Source organism: Protopterus annectens, chromosome 17.part0, assembly GCF_019279795.1.
Source record: "Protopterus annectens isolate FY-2018-M chromosome 17.part0, PAN1.0, whole genome shotgun sequence".
Classification (NCBI taxonomy): Eukaryota; Metazoa; Chordata; order Ceratodontiformes; family Protopteridae; genus Protopterus; species Protopterus annectens.
This window is the reverse complement of record NC_056751.1, coordinates 639,099,714-639,112,143: the sequence shown is the minus strand read 5'-3', so window position 1 is coordinate 639,112,143 and position 12,430 is coordinate 639,099,714.

The following is a 12,430-nucleotide window of genomic DNA, read 5'->3' as shown; positions in this document are numbered from 1 at the left end:
TAATGAGAATAACTGTGATCATACCATAGATAATTTGAGTGGGCACATGAATGGGATAAAGCATCTATGAGCTGCATCTGTCCATTAGTAGTAGTAGTACAGTGGCAGACCTCATAATCCGTGGTGGTGCAGCGGTAGCATTGTTGCCTCACAGCAAGAGGTTCTCCCGTTCGATTCTTAGTTAGTGTGTGGGGAGTGCCTTCTGTGTGGAGTCTGCATGTCCTCCCTGTGGGTCGAGTGGCATTCTGAAAGACATACGTGAATGGGCGTGCCTTCGTTGAAGATTAGGAATTGAGCTGGCAACTCGGCACCGTGAAAACCTACTGCCAATCATTAGCAGACCAGAGTTCCTCTGTGATGACCCCTAACTGGGAAAAGCCAAAAGACAACAACACAGTGGCAGTCCTCAGTAAATTTTCTATTGTCCATCCAGAGATTCAAGTAGCACTCAATAGGGATGGGGGTGAGGGATTTTTTATGTGGTGGGGAGTCTGTTCCTGAGCAGCAGTGACCTAATGAACGCCCAAATAAAATAAATAAGTGAAATAAAATATATCTGTCCCTCCAAACTGTTCTGCTGATGTTGCAGAATAGCTTCAGATCCCTAGACTGAGTATTTCTGATGTCATTTTGCTTGCTGATGTGCAGTAAGTCCATCGGTATTGGTTAGAGAATGCCTAGTATGTTAGACACAGATCACCTCCTAGTAGTCTGTAGAATACTGAGCACAGTAGAAACACTTTGAGTTAGTCTAAGTAGGACATATTGTTTAGGTCTTATATCCTTTTAGTAAGGTAACTCTGTCGACATTCAAATTCTTGCATATATCTGGAGTGATACATGCCAAAGGGGGCATTATGCTCAGTAACTGGTCAATAATGGCTGAGTAGAAGTGGTGGGGAGACTGACATCCTTTGATCTAGACACAATCCCTTTCTTTCTTTCTTTTTTTTTTTTTGGCACATTCACTTGCTGCCTGATTTTTATCTATTCTGGTTTGATTTCCATTCCTGCTTGACGCCTATATAATTCTGCTAAACTAAGCAGGGAAGTCATCTTAGACTTGTTCTCTTCAGGTTTTTAAGCTTTCACTATGTTTGGATCTGTTGAGGTTAGCAGATATGTATGCAGTCCTACAATTGCATATCTATACATGTAATCAATTTCAAGGAGGCCCATACCACCTTCAGAGCAAGGAATATATAATCTTGGCATACACTGATTTTTACAAATCATTTGATAAGGGTGAAGAATTTTTCTTGTTTTCCTGTCCAGTTGATCCAATACCTTTTGAGGTCAGTCAGTGACCCCAAAACTTTAAGTTAGAGCAGGAAGAACAAAGTGGTTTATAGCTTGGAGTTTGTTCCTTGATGTCAAGGTTGTTTTCATTATTAATTTTAGTCTTCTAAAATATTAATCACTGAGTTTTCTTCACACTTACTCTTTTTTTATTGTCGATCCTTCATCAATTCCCAAATATTTATACACTCCCTCCTGCTCAAATTCCTGTATATCATATTTCTTTCCCAGACTGATACTTTCTTGGTTTTGCAAGTTTCCTGATTTAAATGTTGCTTTTGCACACTTATCAAGACAATTTATGTTCTTATATCATCTCAGAAAGTTTTGGTCACTTCCAGTTGTGGTTTCAGCTACTCATCTGATGAACTATATAATTTTAAATCATCCACAAATAGGAGATGAGAAGTCTTTACACTTTGTTGTTTTCTGGGAACCAAACTGTAACCATAACTTAATCTGTTAAGAAAACAACTTAATGGGTTAAAGGTAAGACAAAAGAACAGCGGTGACAAAGAATCACCCTGGAATATCCCTCTTTTAATTTTTATCCCTGGGATAATAAATTGCCCTTTATCGTGGCTTGGTTGCAAAGTGGATTGCTACTGTTTTATGTTCACTGCAATGTAATCAATCAGTGCAGGGTGCATCTTATACATCCGTAAGCACTCCTTAATCCATGAATGTCTCATGCTGTCAGATGCTTTTTTGTAATCTATCTATGCCATACTTAGATTCTTCCCCATTTTACAATTCTCCATTATGACTTTACCTAACAACAAATCATCCTTTGTTCCCAACAACTTTCTTTTGTTGCCCTTTTGTTCTATTGCCGTGATTGAGTTTTCTTCTAAATGACTATAAACTGTGTCGGCATCAATTGCAGAATATAGTTTATACATTGTCAGAGGGCAAGTTGTTGGTTTATAGTTTTTAGGTTAGCTTGCAGTTTCAATCTTAAAGAGGAATACAGTTTTTCCTGTTTTCAGCCAGGTTGGTGTCTATTTAGGGTGCATATGTAATTAGTTCTTACTCAGGGCTAAATCTTCTTCTAAAGAGGTTAATACTTTCAGCCAGAAGTTACTGCAGGTACTGCATCTGGACCTGGGGTTTTCCAATTAGTAGCCTTTCTTAATTTTATTTCAGTTTCTGTGGCTGTTACTTCATCCCATTTCAAATCCTGTACACTTGAACTTTTTACTGTTTATTTTCATAGAGCATATGAGATTACTAGGCTAACAGCTCAAGGACCCTTACAAGCCTAGCCAATTTAACCTAATTTTACCCAATATATAGCCCCTAGGGGCAAGAGGATGGCAGGGATTTGTACTTATGCATCGATTATCTTACAGATTGCCCCTCTCCATAAGGGAAATAGGCACTGCCCAAGGTGTGAATTTGAGATTCCCCATCCATTGATCCAAATTGCTTTTAAAGAGGGACAGGGTAGGGTTCTGCTTCATGTGAATAGGAAGCCTGTTCCAAAGAATGGGCAATCTCTGAGACACATATCTGTCTCTCCAGCATGTTTTGTTTGCGTCACTGACTAAGTTTATATCCCTAGGTTGAGTGACCCTCATGCTGTTTGACTTGCAGATGTGTAGCAGCTCCATCAAGGCTGGATTTGTGAATGCCTTGAAGGTCAGGCATAGGTCACCCCTTAATATTTGGTAGGGGTCAGAGTAAAGGGATTGGGCTTTTATTCTAGCCACATAGTTCATGTTATTTACACCCTATATGTACTTTGTGAGGAACCTCTGGTGTCACTTCAGCTGCTGTAAATGCCTAGTCAAGTATATGTTAAATGGCACATTGTACTTGATTAATGGTCTAATGAGGACTGAGTACAGTGGGACTATAATATCTTTGGGTCTGGATGACATACATTTACTTATAAATTGTGCCACATAATGGATTTCCTCAGCACTGTGGGCACATGGTAGTCAAAGTTCTGGCTACTATCTGTGTACCTAGATCTCTCACCTCTGAGTCCACTCTCTGGGATGTGCTATTGATGTTGCAATTTGCAGGAGTATTTGACTTCCCAAAGGGTATGACAATGCATTTTTTTGCATTTAGTTTTAGTACATGGTTCAGGCACTAATCATTTTCTGATCTAAATCCTCCTGAAGGATATCTACATCACTGGGAGATTCAGAGATTTCCCCCAGCTTGCAGTCATTGGCAAACATTGTCATCCAGAGGTCTTCCAAATTTGCCTTGATTTCTGAGGAGTATATTCCAAACAGGAGTGGTTCCAGTACTGATCCCTGTGGCACAACACTAGTATCTAACATCTTGCTGGATCTGTAGTCACCCACTTTAATCACATGCCCTCATGTATCCTGCCCATGAGCCAAATGGCTATCCATCTGGTGACATCAGGATTTATGCCCAGTTTTGCGAGTTTATTTAAAATACCTGAGTAGGGAACTGTGTCAAATGCCTTGACCAGGTCAGGGTAGGTGGTATGTACTGTTTTACCCTTATCCATGGCCTTGGTGATATTATCAAAAAAATCTACCAGATTTAGTAGGCATGACCTGCCTTTGCCTATAGATTCGACATATCTGTTATGTTGACAAAAACAGAAACAATGTTTATACAGAAACATGACAAAAAATATATACGGACACAACGGTAGTTAAAACACAATGTTTAATGTGGCGTAAGCACTTTCGCAATAAAGATATTGCTTCATCAGACAAGTTTCCAATAAGCCCAGTTTAAGTACTACAAAATCCATTACAAAAAAAAATATTCAATAATTCAATTAATACAACTCATTAACATTCTTAAAGACATATACAATTGTAAATTATAAAAATCAGAAAGCAGGGGCTAGCCACACTAGAAATCTATTTGCCATGTTTCCTGGACTTCAATATGGGCTTCAGTAAAATATAATTATTAAGCCCATGATCCTATCTCCTGCCAGTTTAAAAATCCAGCATAGCTCTGCCCTCTCTGTATTATTAGTTAAATCCCCCAATCTAATATTATCATGCACTACTTCTAGTACTTGAAATACAAAGTAATGTTCTTCGCCTTCATACTAAATTTGTTTAGCTATTCCGCCATACTCAAGGCCCTTACAGACACAGTAACAGTGAGCCCTACTTCTTTCCCTGAGGCATCTATTGGTTTTACCTGTATAAAATGCTAAACACTTTACACAGTCAGCTAGGTAGAGCAAGTTTTTTGTATTACAATCTGCTATAGCACCTACATGAATAGTTAAACCATTATCAGGATGTTCAGACCTTGACCGCTCATCTATATACATGCAAAAAGTGCATGTATTGCATCTCTTTGTTCCAAATGTAAAAAGATTATTGGGCAGTCGAGATGCTTTTGGATAGCATAATCTCTGTTTAAGAGATCTCATATTTTTATGGCAGAAATTAGGTTTTCATCCTACAATCCCAGCAGTCTCTTCATCTACCTGTAAAATATGCCACATGCATTTAATAATCTCTTTTATTTGAGCTGTGTCCCTATTATATGTAATGGCACAAGGAAGGCCTTTGTTATTTCTGTGTTTAATATTCAGATTCTTAGTGGGGGTAGAAAAATATGATTTGTTGATGACTTGTTTTTAATTTGGAGGGGGAGTGAAGAGAATCGTTTATATCTGGAATATAATTTAAATGGCAGTAGTAGTTTTCTTAAATTTTCTTTTAAATATTCCCCTTCTCAGGTAGAGTTTTTAGATGTGGAAGTTTGTATGGAGCTGGATGGGCATCTATCCACAAACCTCTTATTTGCACAGAAGTAGCATGCACCCTCAACACATTTTTAATAATGGTGTGAAAGGACAACTTATGAGAATGTCATGACTGTCTATGAATACTATTGGTTTTGAGAAGGGTGTGGAAGATATGAAGTTTGACTTTGTCTCTAGAGGATACAGAGAAACTGATGTTGAGGGTACTTGCTCTGACGTGTGTAAATATAGGTCCACACGGGTCAAACCTTATTATTCTTCTCCCACAAAGAATCAGAATATTAAATGCAGAAATAACAAAGGCCTTCCTTATACCATTACATATAATAGGGGCACAGCTCAAATAAAAGAGATTATTAAATGCAAGTGACATATTTTACAGGTAGATGAAGAGACTGCTGGGATTGTAGGATGGAAACCTAATTTCTGCCATAAAAATATGAGTTCTCTTAAACAGAGATTATGCTATCCAAAAGCATCTCAACTACCCAATAATGTTTTTACATTTGGAATGAAGATATGCAATACATGCTCTTTTTGCATGTATATAGATGAGCGGTCAAGGTCTGAACATCCTGATAATGGTTTAACTATCCATGTAGGTGCTATGGTAGATTGTAATACAAAAAACTTGATCTACCTAGCTGACTGTGTAAAGTGTTTAGCATTTTATACAGGTAAAAGCAATAGATGCCTCAGGAAAAGAAGTAGAGATCACTATTACTGTGCCAGTAAGGGCCTTGAGTATAGTGCAATAGCTAAGCACATTAAGTATAAAGGTGAAGAACATTACTTTGTATTTCAAGTATTAGAAATAGTACATGATAATATTAGGTTGGGGGGATTTAATTAGTGATACAGAGAGGGCAGAGCTACACTGGATTTTTAAACTGGTAGGACATAGAGGACATGGGCTTAATGATTTTATTTCACTGAAGCCCATATTGAAGGCCAGGAAACTTGGTAAATAGATTTCCAGTGTGGCCAGCCCCTGCATTCTGATTTTTATGTTTTACAATTGCGCATGTTTTTAAGATTGTTAAAGAGTTGTATTAATTGAATGATTAAATAATTTTTTGTAATGGCTTTTGTAGTACTTAAACTGGGCTTGTGTCATTGGAAACTTTTCTGATGAAGCAATATCTTTATTATGAAAGCACTTACTCCACATTAAACATCGTGTTTTATCTAGGATTGTGTCCATATATATTTTTTTGCTATATTTCTGTACAAACGTTGTTTCTGTTTTTGTCTGCATACTGTTTTTTGTACAGTTAATTACCAGGGAATCATCTCTTTTCCATATGTATTATGTTACACAGGGTCTTGATAGACATTTCTCCAAAATGTGTCTATTTCTCATTTTTTGGTGGTGCTTCTATACCTTTTGCTTTTTTTCTCAATTCTCTATAAAACTTTTTTGAGGTCATTAATAAATTACTTATTTTGAATTTTTCCTTTATGTTTATCTGCATATCTTCTAAGTTTGTCTGCATGTACTGATATCTTTATCATTTGCAATAGTGGACGATAACTCCTTTTCTGTCCTAATACTGCATGCTGCTTTTATCACATCTACCTTTCTAAGTGTTTTTATTGATCTGTTCCCTCTTCTATTCTCTTCTAACAGTGACACTCTGTTAATTGCTTTATAGTCTTCTCTATTCAATACTTCCATGATGGCATTTGATTTTTCCCTTCCTTTCCCTTACTACCTTATATTTTTTTGGCATGACTTTATCTCTTATTAATGTTGCTGCACAGTAATATATCCAATTTACTTCTGTTGCATCACATGAATTTATGTTAATAGTTTTGGTAACTATGTTTATTTGTTTTATCAGACTTCTAACATTTTGGGTCTTACTGACTTTCTGCAACCTATTTCTTTCTTTGATCTTAATATGTTTATGCATCTGTATTAAATCAAGCAACATTTCCCTTAGATCATTTTCCTCTAAACTGAGGGCCCATCTTTGTTTTCCATTTCCTGCTGGCATTCTACAGAAAGTTCCAGAACAGCTTCCTGTGATATGTTGTCTTCAGCTGCATCCTGCATCATCTGTTGCTCTTTCATATGGGAACTCATTGGCCTATCACTCCACAGCATTGACTGCATCATAGTTGGCACTGTTTTCTGCTCCTTCTCTTGTTGTGAAACTCCAGCTGAACTTTTGTACAGGTTTTTTGCTGAAGGCTCCTGGACATCTTCATGTGGTACATGATCAGATGCTTTCTGTTTCACCTGTTTCTACTTAATTTGGGAATTCATTGTTCTATCATGCTGTGACATTACTAGAGTTGGATTTTCTACACAAAATCCTTCACTTTGCAGGAAAGATATAACTTCAGTTTCTATTTTTTTAACTCTGCTGATACTAAAACTCTTTTCTATTTCCCTCTTTGTTTTCTTATTTTTGTATTGTGAAATTGTCCCTTTCTGGATGTCTTTGCCTGTATTTCTCTTCAAATATTTTTGGTGCTGCTTATTTGAATTGATTAGTTTTGCTTTCTCCTTTGGATAAATATTGTACCATATTAAAAATCTTTTCCTTTCCCATGTTTATAGTTCTTCTTCAAATGTCTTCCACTCCATCTCCATCAACTCCTTACTGTGGGGACCTGTTCTATCATGCTGTGATATATTGTGTGTTAGACTTTCTGCACTATATCCTTCACTTCACAGGTATTCCATAACTTCAGCTTCTATTTGTTTAACTTCTATTTTACTAATCTTCTGTTTTGCATTCCCCTTTGTGATCTTATGTTTTGAATTGTGAAATTTTCCATATTTGGGTATGTTCTCTTAGATCTTTCTTCAAATATCTTTGGAGATGCATTTTTGTATTGATTAGTTTGGCTTTCTCCTTTGCATAAATATTGCACCATATCAGATCTCTCTTGCCCATGTCCATATTTCTTTTGTATGCCTTTCATAAATCTCTAGGTTTTGTTCTTTATATTTTTGCACTTCCTCACTCACTTCTTTTACCAAATGGCCAAAGGTTTCTTGGTCTATATATTGTGTTTCATGAATCTGTTGCATTAATGAACACAAATTTGCATTTGAAACTTTTGGTAGTTTTTTTCTTGTGCAAGAATTTTTATTTCCTCTAATTTCTCTCTGAATCTTTTTTAATATCTTCTATCTGGAAATTCTGGGATTCTTGCATAATAGTAACTTACATGATTTCTTTCTTTCTTATCCTCAGTAGTCCTCTTTTAACTTTTATGGCTCTTTTTTAGTTTGTCATTTTTTGTGGACTACTACTTCTTTCTATAATGGGGACATCCTCCAATTGAGCCTGGCCTAATCCCACTGTAGGAATGTTTCTGTATCTTGAGGATTCTACAGTGTCATTTTTCCCACTCCTGGTACCAGTGCACACACCAGGATTTGGCACTTTATTATCCTCGGACTTGTGTACCCAGTTGTCTTTTTATTTTTTAACCTACTTCTGTCCATGACGTATGGTACATAAAATACAATCTATATATCAGTGCCGTCTTGGTGAGATTTTGTTAAAACACTGTCCAAAAAAGCAATGACAAGTGTACAACCAAACAACCAAATAATACACAAAACACGTACACCGCCAAGAAAACAAATAATACACAAAACACGTACACTGCCAAGAAAACAGCTCCTACTCCAGAAAGAAGTAGACCAATTAAAATGATAAAATCAAGTCAGTTTATTTATGAAATCCAAAAAAGGACTTAAAGCAAACTGAGGTTTCTGGACTACCATTAACTCTGGCAGAACAAGCAATCATATTTGTTGTCTCCTGACCACTCATTCATGCATCAAGCCCTATCCCCAGATATCTGATCCCCAACTAGATATAATTTCGTCACTTATTCTCCTAATCTAAAACAGGGTCCGCCTCATGAATGTACTCATCAAGACTTGAGGATGAATTAAATTCCAGCAATACTACTCTCCTTTGCTTGCTGATTTTATCATCTCTCCATTCAGATCTCCATAGGTCACCTATGTAACTGAATAAATTAAATGGTTTACTATCAAAATTTTGAACCACACTCCGTCGACTGTACTATCGTCGAACACGGAAGTTCAAAAACGGGAATGTCGAAGTAAAAAAAAAAATCTAGGAATGGGTTTTAACATGGGTCGAGGTAGGGAAGATGTTTGTAGTTCGGAATAATACTGAACACCTACCTCAACCCATGTTAAAACCCATTCCTAGATTGTTTTTTTTACTTCGACATTCCCGCTTTCAAACTTCCGTGTTCGACAATAGTACAGTCGACGGAGTGCGGTTCAAAATTTTGATAGTAAACCAATTAAATAACTGTCCATGAAATGGTCCATGGTTTACGACCACTTAAGAGGGTTTTAATATAAGGATACAATTTATATTATACTCTACATTTAAACCAGGGAGTAGTGGTGGAATTTAAATTTAGATGTAGCTACCAACCCCCTGGTCACATTCTGCCTTTTCTAAGACATTAAATGTTTAGGTCTTCTATTTTAGCAAACCTATATGTGCCTCTGATAACCTGTAAATCATAAAATCCAGTTATTAAATATAATTTAGGATGCTATAGTTTATTTGTTCTTGAATAAATAAATTACCCATAACATTAGCAAACACCATTTCTGAAAAGGAAAATATTTTATAATCTTCAAATTTTACATAAAAAAATATCTTCTGGAATTCAATTAACAGACTTCTAAAACCAGGTAAACTCAACTGGAATGAACCTCTACACCATATGAAAAGATATAAAGCAGTTTTTAAAATGAATGAATAGTTTAATAATTCTGCCTCCTCCTTATCACAATAACATCGGGCCACTAACAATGCCAAAGAAGCTGTCTATATAACTGAATATCCTAACACATACTATGTCAATGCTACTTTAAAGTCCACCACCATATCCTATAACATACAAGAAATCCATTCCACTCAAATGTACAGATTTTAGCAGAATGTCCAGATTTTTGCCTCAAATATTTGATCTGTTTCTCATAAAATCTTTGGCTTTCTGGCAAATTATGGAGGATTGAAGTCACTAAATGATGACCAAATATTGATATATATTTGAATTTCAGGCTTTACATCTTTCAGAAAATGCATGCTAACACAGATTCTGTTATTCTAGCAGCTTTCTAAGTGTATAAGAGCAATATTTAAAATCTGTTTTTATCTTTGGGCCTTTGTCTCCCCACTTTTTAGGAGCTGTCTAAATTTCTTGCGTTAGAAGGTTAAGAGGTATGAAGCCATCTTGTAATATACAAGCCATCTCCATCCAAGTAATCAGAAAACTCTTACACCAACTGAAACACGCTGCCTTAGGCCCAGATCAGCTACCATTAGAATACCTTAAAAAAAGTAGCTGAATCAATATCCTCCCCAAATGCAATTCTCATTAACAGATCGATTATGGAGCAGAAAGCATTTAAAATATGGAAATACTCCTTAATTATATCAATTCAAAGGTGCCAAAGATCATTCCATCTCAAATTTCTGATGAGTAACACTACTCTCACCTCTCCAAAATCCACTATAAAAATGCATTCATAAACAACTCTTACAGTACCTAACTTTAACAACCTATTATCTCCAACTTAACATGTTTTTTTTTGTCCAGTTTATAACATGCGTACAGTTACCTTATCCTTTTCAAGCACATCAAATACCCATTGGAATCGAAGCAACATTACTATAACAATAGTTTTAGACCTTTCCAAAGCACCAACTCCAATAATTTACTACTAAATAGCCTTGTACAATTAAACATGACCTGGCCAAACCAGCACTTAAAGGTTAAAAGATAACTTATCAGACAGAATACAAAGAAGATAAATAAAGAGATATTCAACCTTCACCCCACTGCTCTAGTTGACTTCAAGAGTCTATCCTTAGACCTCTGTTATTTAACATGTTTTACAACAATAAACATAAGGTGGTAGAAAATGCTGACATTAATCAATAAACAGATAACTCCACTCGAATACATCATGCAAGTAACCTAGCTAATAATATTTAACAAGCTGGAGGACTGGTTCCAAAATGGCAACTGATACCAAATACAAACCAAACTAAAATAACAATGTTCTATCTCAGTTTGTCTTAATAACCCACCAATAAATATAGCTATTTTCTCTAAAAGTAAAACTTCTCTGTAAATAGTTATCAAAAATTAAACTTTTAGGCATAAGTATGAATCAGTCAATTAAGTCCAGTTATCACAATTATGTTGTCACCAGGATTAATAAAAAACTTGGGATTTTATACAAAATGAACACATACCAAACACAAGATGCCCACATCCATATGTAATCTTCAAAAGAACAGCAAGATTTATAACAAGCCTTGCTACAACAACAACTCACCACTGTTATGTCCCTTCACAAATGTCAGTGGTTGAAACTAGAACAAATCATAATCTGTTTTCATTTAATTACTGTTCACTGGATCTTGTGCAGACCTTATAAATGATTATCCATCACAGGATTAATCATAAAACAGGTACCAGGAAAACAACTCAGATTTAAGTATCTAAATCAAAAAGCAATCCCCAGATCTAATAACCACTATGGTGACTCCATTTATAGTGTACATGTATCAAAATATCCAGTTCTGTAATCCCATTCTTGGATCAGAAACTAACACAAAGCTATTAGGATCTAAATTAAAACTCAATGTTAGATAGAATAATAAGGTATAAATGTCAGAATGGATTTCTTCAAGAATAATTAGTTTAGACATTGCTTCTAAGCAAACTAGAACAGAAATATATTTGTGTTCTGTGAAAATATTTTCAGACATTATGCTGCAATTTGAGAGAAAGGTTAAGCTGTGGTATAAACAAAAGGGTATTGCCTAACAATAAATTACTTCTGACAAAATAAGAAACATTATAGAGGCAGATGAATAGATCAGTCTATGCTATGACCGTGTTATGTATTTAAGAATATACTCAGGTGTAAAGGAAAATGTCTGAGTGTTATAGCATAAAATCATGAAAAATGTTTTCAGAAATGGAGAATGTTTTAGAAATGAAACAATCAGAGTAGTTATTTATATGATGAAAAAAGAGATTATTGCATGGTGATACTACCAGCTAATTGAGTTTGAGTTGTGGCTGAAAAGATGTTCCAAAAGGTACCTCCTAAGCTTAGGAACTACTGATTTTGTAAATTTTATATATATTAGCTAATAACTTAGGCAGTCTTGTTGGATTTGCATTTTGTGATTCTCAGTAAACTGCTATCCTATTCAGAAATAAATCTATTTGCCACACAATTATTTAGGTCGTCAATGATTTTATTCAAAATGTATTTCACTCAGATCTTTACACATCAGTATACATCAGAATGGATATGTACTGACAACTTATGATTGTCTGAAATGTTCCCCCCCTTTTCTA